General features: G+C 39.4%; 1 protein-coding gene across 3 annotated transcripts in view; it reads right to left on the bottom strand.

Moving 5' to 3' along the window:
* The window catches only part of KCNAB1 (potassium voltage-gated channel subfamily A regulatory beta subunit 1), a 443,265-nt gene that overhangs the window by 250,283 nt on the left and 173,696 nt on the right, over window positions 1–19,286 (bottom strand). The window lies entirely within an intron of this gene.

Below are 19,286 nucleotides of genomic sequence, written 5' to 3'. Positions count from 1 at the left end.
AACAGTGCTGCGATTAACATTGGGGTGCACGTGTCTCTTTCAGATCTGGTTTCCTTGGTGTGTATGCCCAGAAGTGGTATTGCTGGGTCATATGGCAGTTTACTTTCCATTTACAGTTATTACAAAATATTGGTTATAACCCTTATGTTGACAATACATTCTTGAGCCTACCTTACACCCAAAAGTTTGTACCACCCAATTCCCACTCCTATATTATCCCTCCCCAACCTCCCCACTGGTAACCATTAGCTTGTTCTCTGTATCTATGAGTCTGCTTCTGTTTTGTTACATTCACTAGTTTGATATATTTTTTAGATTCCATATATGTGATATCATACAGTATTTGTCTTTCTCTAACTTATTTCACTTAGCATAATGCCCTTCAAGTCCATCCACGTTGCTGCAAATGACAAAATTTCACTCTTTTTTACACCAAGCAGTATTATATTGTATGTACGTATCACATCTTCTTTATCCATTCATCTGTTGATGGAGACTTAGTTTGTTTCCATGTCTTGGCTATTATGGAATAGCACTACTATGAACATAGGGGTGCATGGATCTTTTCAAATTAGTATATTTGGTTTTTCCAAATATATACACAGGTGTGGAATTGCTGGGTCATACAGTAATTCTATTTTTAGTTTTCTGAGAAAAATCCATCCTGTTTTCCATAGTGGCTGCATCAATTTATATAGCCACCAACAGTGTACAAGAGTTCTCTTTTCTGCACATCCTCACCAACATTTGTTATTTGTAGACCTTTTGCTTATCTGTCCACCCTCTTTAAATAGCACCCTCCAGGAGCCTCTGCCTCTAGCCATGCTTATCTTCAAATAGCAGGTCTTACCTCCAGATATGCTAAATATTTCCTTTGTGTCTCTTTCTCCTTGTTTTAAAATTTAAGCTTTTAAAAGACAAAGACTCCATTTGGCTTACCCGCTTATCCTGAACACCCAGAGCACAGAGCAGGTGTTCAGGGAGTTTTTGTTGAATGAATCCATTCTTCTGAAATCCTATTGGCCTTAACAGTTAAGGATCCACATATACGGGCATGATGCTCTTCTAGGCACTGTTTATTCTGCACAATACTTACTCCGTTCTGTGCTTAGTCGTGTCCAACTCTGCAACTCTGTGAACTGTAGCCCATCAGGCTCCTCTGTCCCTGGGATTTTTCAGGCAAGACTACTGGAATGGGTTGCCACTTCCTCCTCCAGGGGATCGTCCCAGCCCAGGGATTGAGCCCGCCTTCTCTGTATCTCCTGCATTACAGGAGGATTCTTTACCTGCTGAGCCATCCGGGAAGCTCCACTTACTCTTTGGAGGAGAATCACAATTACATATGCAAAAGCTTTTATGTCAACAGTTTAATACCGAGATTTGCCCTCTAACTTCTATTTCATGGTTAGAACACTGCATGGTATTTTAATAATAATGTGGTCAGTCACAGCCCCCCTGAGATGGTATCACTCTGCCTTATCTATACATCTGCCCTTTCTTGGGCCAAAAGGCTTAACTTAATTTGCCACATGTTGGTAACTGTTTACATAGCATTTACATTGTATTATGTATTATATGTAATCTAGAGATGATTAAAGTAAATAGGAACCTGTGTGAGGTTACGTGCACACATGTACTAGGCCGTTTTGTATAAAGGACTTGAGCATCTTGGGATTTTGTTATCCATGGGGTTACTGAACCCCATCATCTGTAGATACTAAGGGACACTGTAGTCTCCGTAGGATGAAGCCTGGACATTAATGTCTCCAGCAGGAAGCATTTGTCCTCTTCCTTGTCCTTCTTACTTTGGTTGGCTGGTTTCCCATCTTGAAATGATGCCTGGATTGTCTTCCTGTACAACTTGTCCACTTTCCAAAATGTACACAAAGCAACTAAGAGTCTCAGGCCACAAACGTAGATGTTCAAGAAATATAGTGTGCTAAAATTTTTCTATAATTTCACTTAATTTCAGCTCAGGGAGCTTCTCCTGCCAAGCTGACAGGAAATTTAACTTTCAGACATTACTAGCTCTCTTCTTGCTCCCTCTATACTACTGAGGTCAGGTCAAGGTCCCAATCTTACCCTCCAAGGTATTAAGGAATCCCTCCCATTATTGGTCATCTGTCCACTGTTATCCTAGAGACAGCCTTTGTTCCAGAACATATGGTCCTTGACTCAGCTACCTTCAAGCCACGCAGGTAACTTCATAGATTTGGGGAGAAGATGAGCCCCTGCCTGAGGACCCAGTCTCTCTGATACCATGGGGCCCTTTCCTCTGAGATCCTAACACGTTCCTTAGATACTATCAGGGAGGAAGCCTCATGCAGCCAAAGACCTTCCACTGAACCTCTCATCCATCAGAATCTCAGCTTAATCTGGCAAGTGCCTTTGCTCTCAAACCTGAGTCTCTTCAACAGGCTTAGAAACAAAATCACACTTTCTGCAAATAAGAAAGCATAAACTACTTATTTGAATGGAGAAAAGAAAGTAGAAAGATGCAGGGAGAAGCCACATATGTTAGTATCTTTCAGCAGATAATGAAATCCCCCACTGCAACCAAGCCAGAAGACCCCTTCTCTGTTCCTGCATCTCAGAAGACAACATTGTAACTCACTGTGGCTGGAATGAGTGGACCTGGACTCAGGGTTCAAGAGGACCTGTTACCTGAACCCCTGAGGAATTCAGGCTCTCCAGCTGCTGCATCCCTTGATAAAAGGCCAGAGTGATTGGATGTGTCATGGCAAGATTCAACCAGCTCCAAATGAACATCATGGTGTGTTCACAATCCAGCTCATTGAAGGGATTTTGAAACAGCTATCATAATTGATCAATATGAACCTATGAATATCAATATAAATAATTTCCCTACAAAGTCTGGTATTTTTGCATTCAAGTATTCTTTTTATGCTTTAATCTATTTATTACCATAAAGATTATAGTATTATAAACTATCTTGCTTTTATTATCCCCTTCTTTGTGAAGGATCAAGTGATAACTTGGGAATCACCATTTTATGCAGACCCACATTCATAGCAGAAAGCCAACAAAAGCAAAGACTCAAATGGTCTCTTCACAGCCCTCCTCCCAGGATCCCGCACATAGATGCACTTTTCTCTTTTGAAGCAACACAGTGCATGGCCAGTAGATCTTTCTCATGGAATATACACATTTTAGAACAAATGATTACAAGTACCCTTAATCCCTGTCTTTACTCTGTCATTTTAGTTTTCTTTTTTCATGTTTTAATCCATGCCATTTTGGGAATCACCTTACATTCCTTTCTGGTACAAGGCTGGGTATAAGTAGATGTAATAGAAACAGTGGGGGACAGGAAGGATAGGTCAGGCTCTTCAGTAGCTAAGGTCAGAAACAGACAGGATTCCTGCCTTCAAAGGAGAGAACTCATCATGGATGTGAAGAGGACAAGTCTGATAAAGAATAAAGCCTGCACAGGAAGCCAAGAGTCTTACATTGCAGTACAATCCCACAGAAACCTTAGAAACTGATGAAAACTGGCTCATTAATGCATCCAATTATCCATCCAGTGAACTTAATTGATCACCTACAAAATCCCAGACACTGTGCTAAGACTGGGGCTGATTAAAATATGAATATTTCAAAGCAAAAAAAAAAAAAGATTAAAGAAAGATCTATTGTGATGATATTAACATGTGCTCACAGAGCCTCATTCATTCTTGTCAACTTTCTTTTTGATGTTATTGAGAATTTTAACGAATAACAGTTGGTACTATACAATTGCATGTAATCTTCCAAAGCAACCCCATAAAGGTCCATTTTACAGATACTGGAGCACAGAGAAATTAAGAAATTTGCTAGTAAAGGCAAAGCTAGGTACAATTCCACTCCTGGCATATATCTGGACAAAACTATAATTTGAAAGGATACATGTACCCAATGTTCACTGCAGCAGTATTTACAATAGCTAAGACATGGAAACAACCTAAATGTCCATCAAAAGATGAATGAATAAAGAAGATGTGGTGCATACACACACACACACACACACACACACACACACACACATAATGGTATACTGTTGTTGTTTGTTGTTTTTTACTTGCTAAGTCATATCCAACTTTTTTGTGATCCCATAAACTGTACCCCATAAGGCTCCTCTGTCCATGGGATTTCCCAAGCAAGAATACTGGAGTGGGTTGCCATTGCCTTTTCCAGGGGATCTTCCTGACCCAGGGATCAAACTCGTTGTCTCCTGCATGGCAGGTGGGTTCTTTGCCACTGATCCACCAAATAAGTAAGCTCATAATGGAATATTACTCAGCCATAAAAAGAATGAAATACTGTCATTTGCAGCTACATGGATGGACCTACAGATTATCATACTAAGCAAAGTAAGTAAGAAAAATAAAGACAAAGACCATATGATATCACTTATATGTGGAATCTAATGACACAAATGAATAGATCTATGAAACAAAAGCACATTCACAGACACAGAAAACAGACTTGAGGTTTTCAAGGAGAAGAAGGGCAGGGGAAGGTTGGTTTGGAAGTTTAGGACTAGCAGATGCAAACTATTATATGTAGACTGAATAAACAAAAGGTCCTATTGTATTGCACAGAGAACTCTATTCGATATAGTTGAATATACATCAGCCAACTGAATATATAAAAACCTGTCAGAAATCATGGTGGAAAAGAATATATATATATATATATATATATATATATATAACTGAATATGTGTGTGTGTGTGTATATATATATATGTGTGTGTGTGTGTATATATAAACTGAATCTCTTTGCTATACACCAGAATCTAACATAACATTGAAAATCATCTATACTTCAATTTTAAAAAAAAAAGACAAAGCTGGGTAAACGAGTGTTGCAGTACTGGGAGTTACTGCACATGCTCCTGCAGAGCCTGTTTACTACTAGTACTCCACGTTTTGTGTTTGCATCTTAAATACACACACACACACCTTGCTGTACTAAATATGAATAATGAATACTGGCCAAAAATTCACCTTTAAAATACTTGTTACTTTCTTGAGCTATATATAAATGTATCTACTAAGACCTGAAGATGTCCTTATTCCCCACTCAAGGAAAACTTCTAATAGTTTGAACTGCCAAAAATAAATATAATGGCTGCTAAACTTTCCATCTTTCAGTTCATGGGGTTCTCAATAACCTCGGATATGCAGATGACACCACCCTTATGGCAGAAAGTGCAGAAGAACTAAAGAGCCTCTTGATGAAGGTGAAAGAGGAGAGTGAAAAAGTTGGCTTAAAGCTCAACATTCAGAAAATTAAGATCATGGCATCCGGTCCCATCACTTCATGGCAAATAGATGGGGAAACAGTGGAAACAGTGGCTGACTTTATTTTTCTGGGCTCCAAAATCACTGCAGATGGTGATTGCAGCCATGAAATTAAAAGACGCTTACTCCTTGGAAGGAAACTTATGACCAACCTAGATAGCATATTAAAAAGCAGAGACATTACTTTGCCAACAAAGGTCTGTCTAGTCAAGGCTATGGTTTTTCCAGTGGTCATGTGTGGATGTGAGTGTTGGACTATAAAGAAAGCTGAGTGCCAAAGAAATGATGCTTTTGAACTGTGGTGTTGGAGAAGACTCTTGAGAGTCCTTTGGAATGCAAGGAGATCCATCCAGTCCATCCTAAAGCTGCTGCCCCAGCTGAGGAGAAGAAAGTAGAAGCAAAGAAAGAAGAATCTGAAGAGTCTGATGATGACGTAGGCTTTGGTCTTTTTGACTAAACCTCTTTAGTAACACACTCAATAAAAAGCTGAGCTGTTTGGAAAAAAAAAAAAAAGGGAGATCAGTCCTGGATGTTCATTGGAAGGACTGATGTTGAAGCTGAAACTCCAATACTTTGGCCACCAGATGCGAAGTGCTGACTCATTGGAAAAGACCCTGATGCTGGGAAAGATTGAGGGCAGGAGGAGAAGGGGATGATAGAGGATGAGATGGTTGGATGGCAAGATCGATTCGATGGACATGGGTTTGGGTAAACTCCGAGGGTTGGTGATGGACAGGGAGGACTGGCGTGCTGCGGTTCATGGGGTCGCAAAGAGTCGGACACAACTGAGTGACTGAACTGAACTGAACTGAAACTTTCCATCAGCTTATAGATTCTGAACCAGCCCTGAGCTCCTGCATATACGTACTTTGTACCATTATGCTGCTCCAGTTCAACCTCTGCCCTGATTTTCTGGTCAGAGTAATAATGAAGGGTACTCTGTATCTGGACCATTCCGTGGCTCACGCCAACAAGGGAAAATAGAGCCTCACCCAGAAATGCCACTTGCTCATGTTGGATTCCTTTTAGTCTGAGTCACAACTGGTATAAACAAATGCTGGGGCACCATAAGAAAAAGTTGGCCAGAAATTGTCTGAACTTAGAATTGAAATGGAAAGCTCAATATTTGGGATTGCACAAGATGTCATTAGGCTCTGTTTTTATGCCTCAGTTTCTATAACTGAAAATGGACATAACACTACTTGCTAACCCCTTTCAGAATTTTGCTCAAGGATAAAAATAGCACTAATTAAGTTCTTTCAACTCCTTGGTATAAATGTATATGTGAGGCAATCACATAAATTGAGATTTTAGTGGAACAGACTGTTACTCAGACATTTTGATAATTAGTATTTGTCTTTTGTCAAACCCTGTCCCCAAGGTGTTTCCATCTCAAAGTAGGTATACATCAGGCTAATATCCTAAGCAAGAGTAACAAGCAAGAAAAATTACAAACTAGCACTTTATGAATGTCTTTATTTCTAAAACTAATCATTATTAAAAGTCAAATACTTTGATCAATGACATTGTCATATGATACCACTTTCCTGCTAAGAAGTAAAATTGAAGTACACATTAAACTCATCACATTTGCTTCATTAGTGGCCATCAATGACCTATAATCAAACAGGTTTATTAGCTGAATAGACTTTCAGACTTCAACCTGTTAATTTTTTTTCTGCTGTTGACATTAACCAATGTTGTTATTGTTGTGTTTGCATTAGGAAAATATCTTCTCTGAGTTAGAAAATAGACCCTGTTGGCAACAATTTTGTGGGCATCAAGGATAGGTCTGGTTCTTCCCCATCCTGCCCTCAATGTACTATTAGAGGGGATTAGTTCACTGGTGACTGTAAATACACTGACACGTTCATATAAAGATGGTCAACTGAATTGAAAATGCAGGTGTTGTTATGTAGCCCTGTAAGAGTTCTACAACAACACTTCCTATTCCTATTGTAGAATTACTTCCTCCACCATTGCATTCTAACCCATTCTTTGCAACTCAGCTCTATAGTTCAGAGTAGTAGCACAGTCTGCAATCAGCAAGGTCCCAAAGGACTCATTTCCCCATTTCCCTCTCATTCAAGTATTGTGTCCCTTAAAGGCTCCAGAAAACAAGAGCTGGTCATGAATGAGGTAATCATAATCCAAGGGTGAGTTTTAACTCTTGACACTTCTGATTTCTGAATTCCAAACGAATCTTTTCTAACTCACATTGATCTACAGCCACTAACACATCTCTCTATCTAATATAATCTGGGACTTATTGCTTCAAGGCCCAGAGAAGGTATGCAAATTTAAATGATTTGGCATCAAGAGTGTAATTCTTCAAAATCCAATATTCTAGGCAGTGATAGAGGAGCCGTGGGTCTTGGAAAACAATGAAGAAAACTAAGGAACAACCAGCTACTTCTTATTGGTATGTTAGGCCAAATATCACAGAGGGAAATTGCATGAGTTAAAACATTTGAAAATTCGAGGGCTTCCCTGGTGGTCCAGTGGTTAAGAATCCACCTGCCATTACATGGGTTACATCCCTGGTCCAAGAAGATCCCACATGCCTAGGGACAACTAAGCCTGGCATAGACTGTGTGCTGTGTAACAGGAGAAACCACCAGCAGGAGAAAACCATGCACTGCAACTAGAGAGCAGCCCCCACTCACCGCCGCAACTAGAGAAAGCCTGTGCAACAATGACGACCCAGCACAGCCAAAAATAATAAACAAAACACCTGCTAAACATTTTGAAAATTTGTGTCAGAGTATGTACAAATTTTATGAATAAGAATAAAAATGTCTTTGTCATCAAAATAAAATGCCTGACCAACCTAATGAGTTCAAGAAAATATTTACTAGAAGGGTTCAGAAAAAGAAATTCATATCCCTGCAAGAAACTCCTACTTTCCTGTTCCCCAAAACCACCATTAATTGACAATACTAGGCAGGCAGGGACAGTATGAGTTTTCTTGAAAGGTTAAGTTATATTATGTTTTATTATATGATATTATATTACATGCACTGAGCCTCACAGATACATCATATCAGGATGAAAGATGCGCTGCCATGGCTCCCACACCCCAGGTGCTTGGAAGAAGTGAGACTCCCTAGCTGACTGACTGCAGTCACGAAATTTGGAAGCAGTTATATATATTTCCGGAGTCATGAGAATTTTAATTACAGCTTGATCTTTACGGCTATCCATTGACTTTTCTACTACTGTCCACTTACCAATTTTTACTTAGGCCTTGGAATTAAAAAAAAAAAATAACGGAATATTTCTAGCAGATGTTGCATTAAGGGGCCTAAGAAACAGAACAGATTTCAAGCAATAGCTGCCATTATGGTAAATACCGAGGTCAAGACAAAACTGTTCCAACTTTTTCACACTGAAGCTACACACATACTCATAAAATATGAATTTTTATTCTGAGTCAAGCCTAAGCTATAGCCTTAGACAGAGAAAAATCCACATCACCCTGCATATTCCATGACCTCATTATTCCTGTTGTTGTCTTGCCTCACCTGAGTGAGTCTCAGATGCTAGAGAAAGTAATGAGGATGCAATGCTTGATACTTTGGTTTCCTTTACTTGGCCCTCTTCTGCATAACATATTTGCATGATACATGTGGTAGAACTGTATAATGGCCACTAAAAGATGTTCACAGCCTAATCACCGGGAACTTGTGAATAATGTTAACTTATGTGGTAAAGGGGACTTTGCATGTGTGATTAAGTTAAAGATTATGAGATGGGGTGATTATCCTGGATTATCTGGCTCGAACCAATGTTGTCTCAGCAGTGCTTATAAGAGGGAGGCAGGAGGATCAAAGTGAGAAAGAGGAGATGTGCAATCTCTCCAGAAGTTGGAGAGAGGTGCTTAGAAGACAGAGGAAGGTGCCATGAGCTAAGAAATGCAAGTGGCCTCTGGAAGCTGGAAAAGGTGAGGAAATAATTTCTACCCTGCGGCCTCCAGAAGGAACAGAACCCTGATGACAACTTGATTTTAGACTTCTGGCTTCCAGAACTGTGAGAGAACACATTTGTGTTATTTTAAGGCACTAACTTTGGGGAAGTTTATTGCAGGAACAATAGGAAACTGCTGCTGCTGCTGCTAAGTCGCTTCAGTCGTGTCCGACTCTGTGCGACCCCATAGACGGCAGCCCACCAGGCTCCGCCATCCCTGGGATTCTCCAGGCAAGAACACTGGACTGGGTTGCCATTTCCTTCTCCAGTGCATGAAAGTGAAAGTGAAGCCGGTCAGTAGCCTCCAACTCTTCGCGACCCCATGGACTGCAGCCTACCAGGCTCCTACTTCCATGGGGTTTTCCAGGCAAGAGTACTGGAGTGGGGTGCCAATAGGAAACTACTATAATAGAAAATGCCCAGCTTTACTTCCTAAAGATACTTGCACGTCTCCTTCTAAATTACTTCCTGTTTTGAAATAGGACCACAGAAAGTCCTGATGAAGACCTTAGGAAACATCTGGTGGAGTCTGGAGCCCTCAGGCAAACATATACTTGCTTCTCTGGTTAAGGAATGATTCTGTTTTTATGGACTAAGATACCCAAGCCTCCTGATTTCTGAAAGATAGCTTTTGGAGAAACTGTATTTGAGTGTAATTGAAATCTTCAACTTCTTCTTTAGAAATGAAAGATAAGCCATTATTGAGTGAGTAGTTGTATGCTAGACCATGAATTTCCCAACTCCCACTTTCTATCTGAGCCTCTTTGAACTGTTTGCTTATATTCTCTTCATCATAATTGAACAAATATGTTTTCCATTAAGATGAGAACCCTCTGTAATCAGATGAAGATATCTTCTGAGCATTTCCATTCTTTTCAATAAGTGCAAAAACTCAGTAATGCAGAAGTGCTTGTTCATATAGAGGTAGAAAATGGAGAAGGAGTGAGTCAAAAGGTCTATTTTCATCAAATGCCTCAGAGGAATTCTTTGCTGGTTTTTGTTGAGAGAGAATAGCATTCATTAAAGCCATGTTATTTACACAGTTGATTTTTATAACAAGCTTGTTGCTGTGGTCTCAGGCCAAAGACACTAACAACAAAAACCCTGTAACACAAAAACCAAGTTTAATGTGGAAATTAATTTCAAAGAAGTGGAAAAGAGGGTGCCTTAATAGCATATGTTCTTCAGGGAAAAGCTCACTTTTCTTATATAAGAGCTCTGTCAAAGCAGATGGGCCTTCCAATAGATACAAACTCATCATGGAGAACACTATGCTTGGAATTTCCTGCGGTTAAATCCCTTCAGGGACACTGTCTTGGAAGATGTTAATTACCAACATAGAAAACTTTTTCTGCTAATAAAGCCAGTCATGCACAGTTGCCTTTACATTAAAACCTGCTAGATTAAAAGAATCTCTATAAGAACATATCAAAAGGCAAATTAATCATATTGCAAGCTGTTAGTTTTTCTATCTAGATACTCAAATGCTATTGAAACTTACATGTCAGAATTAACCTTTTTCATATTTCTTTAACCCAAGAGATTTCAACTGTCACCATTAAAACCTTTAGAGCATATTATCTCATAAGACTTGCTACATATCAGCAGAGGGATCCTCCATTATTCAAATAAATGGGTTAGAACATTTAAAAATGTTTCACAGCAATTTTTTCAAAGATTGGCTCAAAATGTTAAAAGTTGTTGTTTTCTTCTAAAACAGTAAGCATAACAATGGAATGCAGGCAAGAGGACAGAGCATATTTCTGTTATCAGGCAATCTTGTGATTCTGTACTAAAAAGTCTAGGTCTTTACTTGGAATTGTATCCAGCTCTGAATGGATAGAGGCTTTAGGTGAGAGTCATATTGCAGCTGGGAATCAGAAAATGAAGTATAGGAGGAAGAACCAGCCTAGAAATTAGAAGGCTGAGTCATAGTAATGGTTTTCAAGTACCAGAGGACTTATGAAGCAGATAATTATAGCTATCTCAAGACCCGGGTTCAATCCCCGGGTTGGGAAGATGCTCTGGAGAAGGGAATGGCTACCCACTCCAGAATTCTTCCCTGGAGAATTTCATAGACAGAGAAACCTGGTGGGCTACAGTCCACGGGGTTGCAAAGAGTCAGACACGACTGAGTAACTAACACTTTCCTTTTCCTTTCAATTGAGGACAAACCAAGAAGCGTCCAGTGCAGCTTGAAAGGAGCTGAGTTGATCACAAGGAGGAATTTTCTCATGGTGAAGTATCTTTTTGACTTGGATCGTTTAGCAGCAGAACAGTCAGGCCAGGAGAGCAGGTGCTGGGACCAGAATGGGAAAGACTCTCCCTCCCAAGATATCAACAGAAGGTTGGGAACCTCCGGCACATCATGGCGCTCCCCACCTTGCCTCACTGCTGTGCCCTTGCTTTCTTGGCTATCAATTTTCTATTACCATTTTCAGCCTGATTTTGACTATTAGGGTCCAGACGACAGACGAGAGTTCTAAGAGCCCTCACTTTATTGCTCCCTCTGAGGATTTCAGAGCTTACTGAATGATTCTAATTCATAGAAAAATGAGCCAAAAAATTTTTTTCATGACTGCTGTGAAAGGAGATTACACAATATTTCTTCAGGGGCCTTTACAAGTAGTTGCTGCACACTGCAAATTGGAAAAACAGGACAGATTTCTCATGAGAGCTGGACCAGATGGCCTGTGTGAGGGCTCTCAAGAGTCCTCCGTCATTGTCGATTCCAAGAAAAAAAAAAAATCACTGCTGGGCTTCTGTTTTGGTTTCCAATCTGAGTAACTGAAAATCAACCTGCAAGGAGGATTTTTTAATGTATTTTGATTCTGAGTCTCAGGAGCAAGTTTTCAAAGTAATCTCTCAAAGTATAGAGGAGAGTGAAGTATGTTTAGTGTTGAATGCCCTAAGGAGTATTTCATATCTAGGATTGACATGTATTCCTGTCCTATCACCTGCGCCCAAGGGTTTGTAGATTTCTTTCTGAGACACCAGTTATTTAGAAACTGTGATACCAAGTACACTGACATCTGAAAGTTAATTTATGTTCAGCTTCAGAATTAGTACAAGTCGGGAGCTGCTGCGGGGGCACTTTGGGGTCCTCACGACTCTGCAGGAGACGAGGGAAGCTGGTTTGGCTCTGCGAATGCACAGCAGGGCTTTCCTTCTTCTAGAGATAAAAGCTTGAACTGCAGACTGTGCACACGTGTAGAAAGGAACTGTCCCTTCTAGAAACGTTTCATACCCTGTGCTTCTCTCCTGTGTTAAAAATTGGGGCACGATCAAGGAGCTACCATGTAGAAGCTAACAGAACATAAGGAATCCTGCTCTTGGAGCCAGGACCTGAGTTTGACCTTGACCCTTTCATCAGCTCCTTGAGTAACTGTGACCAAGGAACTGGTCATTCTGTATAAAATGATATGACTGAGCCAGATGGAATCTGAAGTTTCCTCAGTGCCAACAACCACTGATAACTCATTTATTTCTGTGATTACATAGAATTAGAAATTCTCAATACTGAAGTGGAAATTTGAAAGACTTTTTTTGGCCTTAATCCCTATCACTCTTATCTTCTAATTCTGAAAAGAGTGGAAAACTGGTCATAGAAATATTTTTAAGCACACAACATGATTAAAATTGCAGCATCAAATTATTTTTTATTATTTCTGATGACCCCCAAAATGGCTTTGAAATTCTTACAAGAAAATGGATACATCAATACATGTGAATTCAGTTCTTCTCATAAAATGGTGTTCTCTTTTTTTCAAAACAAAAGTTTTGAAAGATACTCAAAGAAACCAGGACTCCTATATTTCGATCAATTCACGGGACCCAAGTCTCATCTGTTCATGAATTCATCTAGTAATGACAAACTATGCATTTGATGAAATGAATTAAAAAATCAAAGTGAAACTTATGAAGCTGATTTTCCTTTTTAATGTAATGGATTTTTTTCTCCTTCTCTCAGAACATTTCTCAAATTACCACAAGTGCAAATGTTTACAGAAATTTTTTAAAAAAAGAATTTCTATAACGAGTACACATCCAAAGAGGGTCATTGAATGGATTTAGGATTCAGGGCTCCACATGTAGTAAGCCAACTAAAGATCTCAGCTAGAAGACAAGTTCTTTCTGGAAACAGCTTGGATAGATCCCTTTACTTGGGCATGTGTGCACACACAGACACACATAGATCGTGCATACATACATTTCCAGAGCTGCAGTTCTGGAACTACGTTTGCCTACCAGTTGCAGGAGGCTCCCTCCCCTCCTACCATTTTCTCACCATCCCATGGATGCCAGACTTCTGGCTGATGCCTTGCAGAGGTGGAATAAACTCTATGAGACTGAATCAGCAACCAACTTTCAGGAAGGTTTCTCCACCTCCCCCATTTTCATCATTTTGCTTTGAGGAAGAGAGGCAAGCCCACACCCATGGGTATAAGTGAAAATGACAATGGCATTCTTTACCCGCTCTCCCTGCTTCCCCCAAAACGGCATTTTAAATATCCAAGCTGCTCTCTTCTCTGGACTCAAATCAAATATTTCTATTTGAAACACAGCCACAGAGCTGGCACTTGGCCCCTTCCTCCTCTTCAGCCCACCTATTTCCTCCCACTTTTCCCCATACGGAAGCTCACAAGCACACGCACATACACACACACTCACACACACTCAGCGCCTTTTACGTAATCAGCTGACAAGATTGATCTTTCACTTCAATTGCTTTGATTCAAAATCTGCCCACCATTCGTGGGAGGTAAAGAGCTGTGGATGAGATGTGTGCTTTAATAAAGAGGCTAGAGGAGGAAGGGCCTGGGAAAGGCATCTGGTCCGAGCCTTTTTTATGTAGTCTTATTTTTTAATAGGAAAATAGAAAGTGCTTTGGAATCCAACATAAATTCTCTTGTTTCAAACTTACAACTCTTAGATTTTTTTTTTTTTTGAACAGCTGCCAGGTTAATTTCTTCTTAATAGAACTTTGTAACCAGACACGTTGTTCAAAAATCTGAAATAATTCTTCACTGCCGATGTTCACCTTACATCCAACTCCTCTCTGCCTCTGCAGGCTGCCCTCTCACCACTTCCCTGAATGAACTCTCTGCCCTATTCCATTATTTCTCAGGACTCCACGCATAGCCTTTGGGACAGGCTGCTCCTCTGCTGCAGTCTATCAGATCTCATCCTCCGTTCTGCTCATCTTGGTATTTCTCCTTTCTCAACACCAAGATTCCCTGATCGTCCTCATGAAACTGGAAATACTCAAGAGAGGACCCTCACTCTGTACCCCCAGCATTTCACACAATATCCTGCATGTGTAGTCATTCATTTTCCAAGCATTCATTGAGCAGTTATTATGTGCCAGGTGCCAGGTTAGACTCTGGGGTTATAGAGATGAGCCAGAGTCAAACCTAAAGCTGTTTACAGACTAATGGGGAAGATACAGATGCAAATGAATAATAGCAACACTACATGATCAATAATTTCCATAACAGAAATAAGAATCAGATACAGTGGACGCACTAAAGAACAAGTATTTAATGCTGTATGGGGTGAAGCCAGGAAAGATTTCACAAAGAAGGTTAGGCTAGAGTTGGGCCTTAGAGGAGGCATAGTAGTTTGCCTAACTGTTCAAAGGAGGTAGGAGAATTCCAGGGTAGGAGGACCAGCATGGAAAATGATACAGAGGCATAAAAAACCAAGAAGGTCCAGGGTACTATAAAGAATTCTCTCTCAAGTAAGGACTTCTGATAAAACAAGTTGTCAGAGATAAGAACAGCATAGTGACTGTAAAGCTTGCTCTATGCCAGACCATGAAGGCTCTCAGGTACCATGCTAGGTAGCTGGGATTTTACCCCCCGAGCTACAGGATGGCAATGAAGAAATCTGGGAATAATTCTCTAATCTGAAGTTATCTAATGATGACAACAACCCAATTGTCCTTCAGTGAATGAATGGTTAAAAAAATCATGAAACATCCTTACCATGAGCTACTACTCAGTAAGAAGAAGGAATGAACTATTGATACACACAATCTGGATGAGTCTCAAGAGAGTTATGCAGAATGGAAAAAGCCAATGCCAAAATATTACAAACTGTATGATCCCATTTATATAATGTTCTTGAAACCACAAATTATAGAGGATCAGGAACTAGTGGATGCTAAGGATTAGGGACTGCGAAAGAGGACATGGATGTGACTGTAGAGGGGGAATATGAGGGACTTCCTTGGTGGCTCAGACGGTAAGGTGTCTGCCTACAATGTGGGAGACACGGGTTCGATCCCTGGGTCAGGAAGATCCTCTGGAGAAGGAAATGGCAACCCACTCAAGTACTCTTGCCTGGAAAATCCCATGGACAGAGGCGCATGGTAGGCTACAGACCACGGGGTCCCAAAGAGTTGGACATGACTGAGCAACTTCACTTTCTTTCTTTTTCACTTTGTGGTGATGAAGCAATTCTAATGCTTCATTGTGGTGGTAGTTACACAAACTTATACATGTGGTTAATTGCACAGACATAGAAATACACACACATGAATACATGATAACCAGTAAAATCTGAACAAATTCTATGGATCACAGTAATGTCAGTCTACTAGTTTTGACTCTGTGCTATAGTTATACAAGATGTTCTCACTGGAGAAAACATCATTTAGTTACATAAAAATTCCCTGCATTTTTTTGTGAATGTCTGTGATCTATAATTATTTGAATTAAAAAATTTAATAATGCCAAAAAAGGTAGAGTGGATTGACTCCAAAAAAGGAAAAGTTTTATAGTGGAATTAAGGATTATTGCTCAGACAATTTCCTTCTTGTAAATAATTCTCTTAAGAATTTCAAAGTGTGTTTTATGCAACTATATAACACAAGGTTATATTGATATAAATGTATATGTTACAAATAATACTTTTTTCATGAAATTGGGTTCATTGACATTCAACTTGTTCTGGAACTAAAGTAGAAATTTTGGAATAGAGGAGTAGCTTATCAGCACAAATGTGTTCAAACATGAATAACAAAAGCTCTGAGATCATGTCCATCACTAGTAGCTGGATAATTCTAAAAAAAAAAAAACAAAACAAAAAAAACCCAACGAATCAATCAAACAAAAACAACAAAAAAAATCTGAGTGATTTGCCTCTCTAGGATAAAAGGTTCATGTATGTATCTACCTTTATGTGATGTCCATCACATGTATATATATCATCACATGTATATATATCATGTAAACATCTATCATGTATACCTGCAGAGTGTATATCAAACTCAAACAGTGTGATGAACTTTAATATTAAAAATATATGCAAAACTAAGATAAAGGACCTCTCATGTATTAATAAGGCACAAGTATAAAATCTATAAGAAACACAATAGTCCTGTATTATCTATACACAAGATAGTTCCCAAGATGGAATTTTGTTCTCTTGAATTTACAGTGACATTTGAATAGCAGATTGCTCTGGTGGATTTTTTTTCTCACCATCAGCCTTGAAACAATAGTTAATTTTATGTAAGATTCTTGCACAATGCTAATGTGAAGGTAAAAGTGGCTTAGAGTATTCTTGCAAAATTCAGATGCTTCATACAAGTGTATATTAATTCTTTCTAAAATCCCAAGTTCACAAGTTCCTGATTAATATCAGGTTGGCAATGTCAGGATGGAAATTATAAGCTATGAGTTTTGCTTTAAAAATCATATGGTATTAAATGAATAGAAAGCATTCTACTCAGGGTTGCAAGTAGGTCCTCAATGGCCAGGTAGCCTCCTACAGCAAGGTTGAAACCTGAAAGAAGTCCCTGGGATGGCAAATAGGTGGCAGATATGGGCACAATGACTCATGCCCCAAGATGCAACCACAACAGAGACAGTGACCTCAAAATGGACAAATAGGTTGGTTGAGGTCTATGAACCCCCAAAATACGGCCTTCATAAAAACATCTTACAGTAGAAAATTATTATGTGTTTGTGAGTTTGCTTATTCATGGTCTGTTTTCCTAAGAATGCAAACCCCAAACCTTATCTGGTTTCTATACGTTTGTATACCCATTTCTAATAGGGTTTTTGCCACAGAACAGGTGCTCAGTAAATATTTGTTGATTAAATGGATATCTCTTTATTCCATAACATTTTTTTGACAATTATTGAGTGGTAGACACTTTAAAAATTCTGACCAATGCTATGAACCCTCTCCTCAAAAATATACACAGGAAGACAATATTTTATAGGATTCATGGATCCCAATTAAGTTGTGCCAATGGAAATCATTTTCAAGGATGAGGAATATTATTATAAACACAATTAGCCACTGATTTTCCATTCTAGGTCCTTCAGGCATTCTCCTGATTGTTTACCCAAGCCAATTACCTCCCCAACTCTATGGCATTATTTTTTTAATTTTTTGCTAATTATTAGTAATAAGTAGTTTTTGCATACACATCAATGTCAAAAAATATAACTAATATAACTACTAAAATATTTGTATCATTTTTATAAAGTATATTATAGGCTCTTTCCCTCCCACTTCTGTTTTTCTCTTCTTTCTTTCTCCAACCCTAAGAAAGTCTTAGTGTACATTTGGCATAATCTGATCTCTTTCCTAAAAGGTCACTCTAAGTAGAATTTGAAAGACAAAGGAGTTAAGTCACACTCACAGACACACAAAGCCATCTGCCTGTCATAGATGGAACAATTCAGAATAAGAGAGGGAGTGGAAACCAGGTAATGTCCAGTCACCATAAACAACAAATACTTCAAGTTATCCTGAAGATTGCAGATGGCTAGCTTTTTGTCAGGAAAGAGCTGTCCTTAGTTGATAGTAATGAAAGATGCCCAAGTGAATCTTATACACTGAGTTTTTGGTGTGTATTATCATTCAAACTGAGCTGAGCTATATTACCAGAAAAACCTTAATGGAAATCTCCTGCCTTCGTAAGATGAAACTCTTCCAATACCCTGATTTACAAGCAACTATGAAACTCTGCCACAAGAAATGAAGGGTGTTACTATTTATCCCTTCTGGCTTACAAAAAGAGCTCAAGGTGCTGCTGAAGGCCACAGTTTGAATTACCTCTGCAGTCTGCTTTAACCCTGAGTGTCCCGTTCCCAGGGGCCCTGCCCAGGAAGGCGGCAACTCTTCTCCATCTCCATCAGGGCAGCGGAAGTGCACGCGGAGAGGCACCGTGGCCACGGGGCAGAGGCTGGGTGTGAGCCCCAGGAGCAGCAATGGAGAATGCCAGTGCGCTCAAGACTGCAGTCCTAGTTGTCAACCTGTCATGGGGCCCCATTCTCCACCCTGGAAATAGCAGGAGAAGCAGAGGTCCTCACACCAGTGATACTTCAAGGAGTTGCCTGGAGTTAGGCTGCTTGCACTGTACTGCAGCTGGGGGAAAGCGCTTTAGCTATAAACTTTTAGTGAGTATACCCCATCAAAGTCAAGGCTTTATTTCTTAATGGCTCAAAAATATACCAAAACAACAGGGCTTGCTGTTTTTTCAATGAGATTCCCTGTTAACTCTGCAAAGAAACTTGTTTCAAGAACAACTTTTATAGAAATTGGTTTGAATGCTTATTTCAGAATCCCCATAAGGAAAACCTAGTCTTAAGTGTTCACGGGCATTATTTTAATTGTATTAAGTTCCTTTCATCCTAAAACCTGGTTCCTAACAAAGATGAGGGAAAGTTAAATGTGAATAATTGACAGTCATATCTGCAAACTAGATCACCAAAGCCTTTGGAAAACACATCATAAGCTCTTCTCTACATCTGCAAAGACTTTTAGAGACAAAAAGCACAGGAGTTTTAAAGAAATAAAGTCAGAAAGATTCGGCACAAAATGAGTACAACGAGGAGGCAAGAGTCACAGAATTAAATAATGAAATTTTCTACTTATCAAATTTCAGTCATTCCCTATTAAAGAGAGCATCAACTATTACCAGGAAGATTTCCAACTCTGGAAAGCAGCATAGAGGAAAGGGGAGCTTAAAAATTTATGAAGAAATCAATAATA

This window comes from Cervus elaphus, chromosome 19, assembly GCF_910594005.1.
Source record: "Cervus elaphus chromosome 19, mCerEla1.1, whole genome shotgun sequence".
Taxonomy (NCBI): domain Eukaryota; kingdom Metazoa; phylum Chordata; class Mammalia; order Artiodactyla; family Cervidae; genus Cervus; species Cervus elaphus.
This window is presented reverse-complemented; position numbering and strand designations above follow the sequence as displayed.